This window comes from Calidris pugnax, unplaced genomic scaffold (genome assembly GCF_001431845.1).
Source record: "Calidris pugnax isolate Ruff unplaced genomic scaffold, ASM143184v1 scaffold15, whole genome shotgun sequence".
Lineage (NCBI taxonomy): Eukaryota > Metazoa > Chordata > Aves > Charadriiformes > Scolopacidae > Calidris > Calidris pugnax.
Genome location: NW_015090774.1, coordinates 6,773,734 through 6,778,848, shown reverse-complemented (window position 1 = coordinate 6,778,848; position 5,115 = coordinate 6,773,734). Strand labels below are relative to the sequence as shown.

Genomic DNA, 5,115 nt, shown 5'->3' with positions numbered 1-5,115 from the left:
TTTAGCCTAATTGTAAACACGAAAAAAATAATCAGTTGGTTAGATATTTTTTTTTCATTCCATTGATGAATGCACACATACTTGCAATACAGGAGCCTTCTCCTGGACCTAAAGAGGTTGGAGACTGAGAATAAGGTCCTGTGGTTACCACACGTGCATGAAGATGGGTTTGCAGTGCCTTGGCCTGCGGGTGGGGGTTGATGAAGTACCCCTCTATAGCACGGGGAGACATGGGCAGGTGTTGGTGTTAAGGCATTTGGGCTTCTCCTCAGGTCAGAGAGCAGGCTTTGGGCAGCTGAACGGTGGTGCAGGCTGCTGGAGCAGTACTGCTGATGCCTGTGGGGAGTCAAACCCACCTCATGGGATTTTATACCGATTTTTTTCATCCAGGACTTAGATGAACTGGCTAAACTGAGCCACGGCAGGGGTGGGCAAGGAAAAGCAGGTGGGTATTCACCACCCTGCGGACCTCAGCATGCAGCTCTAACGAGCCTGCACCGTATTTCTGGCTGTTTTAAAAATTCTTTCAATTTTAGTTAACTGAATGGAGCTCAAAGTTGGAGCAAAACCCAAGAGCCACAGGGCCCTGAATGTCCCCTAGGGCTCAGCAGTGGGTGCTCCTCCGTGGCCATGCAGGTGCCAGCCTGCATGGGGGAGCAGGCAGGTACCCCACTGCCAGGGGCTGCAGCCCCTCTGGGTCCTGCCACAGGAACAGGGGCTGTACATCAGTGGGGCAGGAATGCACCCCACTGCCGGAGGCTGCCCCATTACCAGGCAGCTTCCCTACGCCCATCTCTCGCCTCCTGCCTCCTCAAAAAACTAATACACTCAAAAATAGTTTAGCTGCAGGGACGCACTATAAATTTCCTCCGTTAAAAATTAACTGGCGCTTTTGTGACTTGCAGGGACTATATCCCCCAAGTGGGTTCAACAGGGCATGTGGTGTTGCCTGCATTTTTACATCTGGGAATAAGCTCGTCGCTTGTTAACAGTACCCAGCAAGTGGGAGAAGAAAAGTGGCGTTAAACCCAACTCTGGCAAGGAGGAAAATCAAATGGAAAATACGCATTTTTAATATGCCACTGGGTAAGTATATAAGAGCAGAACAACATTTGTTGTAACCTGATATCCCTCAGGAATGAGGGAAAAGCTGACTGCTTGCTCCACTGAGCCAAAAAATAAGAAAACATGTAAGTGCAAGTGTGTAGTCAGCAGCATAAGGAATAATGCTTCAGAAAGCTGAGAGCAAAGCTGGAGCGTGGAATGGTAAAGGGCTGACAGTTTTACATAGAAACACAACCTCTTATTGGTAACCTATTTGTATAATAGTCTTCAATATCCTAAAGAAAGTCTCGGTCCTTCTGCATTTACCCAGCCACCAGATGGCTGTTTTGGCAGAATCTAAGGAAATATTGCATGTTAGCCATCCTCTGATTTCTTGCTGGAAACTAAACAGATTTTGGATGTAAACATGTAATTTGTTAGAATAACCCAAACGCGTTTCCTAGGACGGATGCGCTGTTGTCAGAGGTCAATGTGTTTAATGTTTTATCAAGCCCTTCAGAGCAACAACGCAGTTGCTTTCCATTGGAGTGTCACCCAGCCCATACGACAGGTTTGGAAAAGCAACTCTAGGTGGCCTTCAGGCACCTGGCAGAGTCCATTTTTTCGGCACGGCACGCGGAGAATTGGGCACCCGGCTCCTGCGGCTGAGGGGATCCGCCGACTGTGCTGGAGCTGTAGCACTCCCCGTCCAGCTGTGAGCACCCTGCCGCTGGGAACAGCTGGTGAGACAAGGGCCACGGCCCCCGGGATGTCAGCAGGGCAGAGGCGGGATGCACATCCCCAGGGAAAGGGCAGAGGTGCCGTGAGGCAAAGCCCCGCGCATCACGAACGCGCTCCCCCGAGGAACTGAAAGTACCCGCAGTTATTTGGAAGGAGGCTGTGCGAGTGCCACTGTCATTTTCAGAAGACAATGACAGCGATTATACAGTTGCGGGGAATCGCAGATGTTCCGTGAAAAGAAACGAACAAGCCTAAAAATTGCTTTCTGGGAAATAAAAAAAAAAAATGTTTAGAATATCTGTCTGATTTTTCTGCAGCACTTGCCTAGGTAGCGTTTGGAAGCAGATTACAAAGCTGTATCCAGGCTGATCCCTGGCTATAGAAATAAGAGAAAAAAGTTGCTCTTTTGGCTTTCCCCAGGGCATCCCAGGCCTCCTCGCCATGCTGTGGGGTCCGCCCCATGGCAAGGGCTTCTGCAGAGACTCCTCCAGAAATCAAACCATTCCAAGTGAGGGGGTGACGTGGCTTCTGACCCCAGGTGAGGTGTTACCTCCCCATCTTTCCTCAGCCGAGCTGTCTGTGGGGTACTGCTCGGCTGTAGGTCAGCAGGGTGGGGGGATCCCGTATATTTTGTGCCCTTGGAGGAATGCTTGTTTGTAGGTGGACCCATTGCCTGCCACCCCTGGACAAAGCATCCCATATTCACATGGAACATTTGACTTCAGTGGCAGTGGAACCGGGGCCCTGGAGAGGACTTCAGTATCCTGTATCTGCAGGACTGTGGTGAAATACTCAACTCTTGCCTGGATTTTACTGCTCTGTGCAATGCAGGCATCCAGAAAGGAGTGGTGCTGATGCTGTGGGTTGAGCTCAGGTCCTGTCGCCTTTCCCATCTCCATGTCAGAGGAGTTGTACTGCTCTGTCTCAGCCTGCCACCCACCCCCTGCCTGGGTGCAAGGCAGCGCCTCTCCTTGTCCCCCATTAAAACCAACCCTGACATCAATAAAATCAAATGCCAGTGCTGTGGGGCGGTCAGGGCAGCTTTGTAACAGCAGTCCTTGTCCTCAGGGACAGATTCCTTTTCTCCCTCGTAATACCTTGGCTTTTCTTTTTCCTAAAGGATTGAGAACCCAAGCTAGCTCACCCTGCTTCTGAAGGAGCAAGGTGCTGAGGAAGGGCCCCGGGTGAGAAACCGATGGCAGCAGCCTCACTAGTTGCCTGGAAAGAGGTGAGGTGAGAAGACAGGTCGTGCCTGGAGGTGATGTCTCCTCATGGCAGCCCTGGCAGAGCAGGCAGCGAGCCTGGGCACCCCAACCCACGCCTGCACCGTGGTGCCCTGGCACCCAGCTGAGCGGCCACCGGCCCCCCCGGCTTCTCTGGAGGTGTAAAAAAAGAGGTGGCCTTAAGGCTGTGGCATGAAAAATCCCTGGTACTTCACAAGCCGTGCGTGTTGTGTTGTTTTTCTAGGTTAGCTAAATTTCCCCCCTCAGTTTCAGATGGAAGTGAAACTCTTACTTGCTGCTGAAACTGAGAGGGGGGGAGAGGCGGGGGGATAATTCTGCACAGCAGCGTTCTCCAATGGGTTACTCGATCGAGAAGTGACTGCAACTCACAGGTTTCCAGTTGCTCCCCTAACCGCCCTCTGGCCTGTACCACGAAAGAAATAAACACATTCAAGTTTTTTTTTATTTTTTTCCTTACAGGAGAACATCTGTGACCCATTAACATGGGATCCCAGGCTGTGAAGCCAGCGTTGGAGCCCGGCCTGAAGCACGGCTCGGGCAAGTCGGTCATTCACTTCTCCAGGAGTTTGGCATTGCTGCTCTCTAGTATTTTATCAGCGTGTTTATTTTTGTTATAGTAGCACTTCAGGACTTCAAAAAAAAGAGCTACAGCAATATTTTACTGTGCCTAAGTAAGCTTTTAATGGTAGTGTTTCCAATTTGGATGTATTTTGAAATCTTTCTTATTTTTGTGCTGGGTTTTTTCAATGTCAGCAGCGCATCTTCCCCCCTCAAATGCACCTGTGCACACGTGGAACTGCTGCGTTCTTGACAGCAGAGCTTTTTTCTGACATACTGTGGTACTAAACTGACTCTGGTTGCTTTACACCTTTACCAGGCTTTAACCCTTTGAGCTAAAATTTCCCCTGCCTGTTGTCTGCCTCCAACTGGTTTGTTTTCCCTGCTTTTAGTTGTAGAGAAAAACAGCTCCACTGGACTGAGGTTAAGTAAAACTACATTTCACTCCTATTAAAACCTCCTATGGCTCTTGGCGTTGAAAATTAAACCATGTGGTGGTTCAGACCATCTCCTTTTCTGCTCCATCGAGCTTTGCCTGCAGCTGTGCCCCGCTGAAATGCTGGGGTCTTACCAACGAGGTGTAGCCGGCGTGGCACGGCATGGCTCTCCAATCACTGCTGTGGCACTGGGGTATGCCCAGCTTTTATTGACAGTGTCTGTCATCCCACATTGCCCAGCTTTTATTGACAGTGTCTGTCATCGCAGAATTGTATTTACAGTTTTATTTCTAAACCCACTCAGGCCCAATGGCTTTTTGCAAGGCTGGTATTTACTACGCCCGTTTGCTACGGGCCGTCCTTTCAATCTGCCCGTGGGCACCACGTAGCCGACTGGCGCTAATTTATATGGATCATTCCTATTTTTTGCATGGGCTTCCCTCTCTTTGTCCTTACTGCTGGTGGTTAAGGTGGCTGAGAGGGTGCTGCCTGTGGCTGAGCACCGGGGCTTTCACCGGGGAACTCCTATGAGGTGGGAGTGGGGACTTCGTGCCCCTGCAGCCTGAGGACGCGGGTGACCTTCACAGCCCGAGTGAGGTGGCGTGGGTAGGGTGGATGCTTATTTTTGGGCCTCAAAGGGATATTTTTCCTATTGCCTTGAGATGTTATGGGTGCAGTTTATCTCCGTGGTTATACAAATGACATGCCCTTGCCTAGAAATGGTGACAGGCATGGTTGTGCACTGAAAAATGAGCACCTTTTGGGAGAGCACGGCTTTACTGACACCAGTTTTGCAGTTATTTCCCTCATTCTGTGTTAATTGGTGCCTTTTGCTCAGTCCGGGGATGTGCAAAGCGCTTACACCAGCGCGGCACCGCAGGATGGAAGAGTGGCAGGAGCTGGACTTCTCCTCGTGGCACGGCTGCTGCCTTGCTGCTTGTTTTCATTGTCTGCGCTCCGGGGGTTGTTTTCTTTTATTCATAACAGCTTAGAAATGCACATAGCAATGGCTTAGAAATCATTCCAGAGCAAGAGAATAAATACGCATGGGTAGAGAAATCTCAAGGGCAGGAAAAAATTAAGGATGCTTT

At 50.1% G+C, this 5,115-nt stretch overlaps 1 long non-coding RNA gene across 1 annotated transcript; it reads left to right on the top strand.

Moving 5' to 3' along the window:
* The first annotated feature begins 781 nt into the window (after positions 1-781).
* Positions 782-3,691, top strand: LOC106888916. Its single transcript, XR_001412227.1, has 3 exons — positions 782-1,086; positions 2,206-2,323; positions 2,906-3,691. It is a non-coding gene; the product is annotated as an uncharacterized LOC106888916 (long non-coding RNA).
* The last annotated feature ends 1,424 nt before the right edge of the window (positions 3,692-5,115 follow it).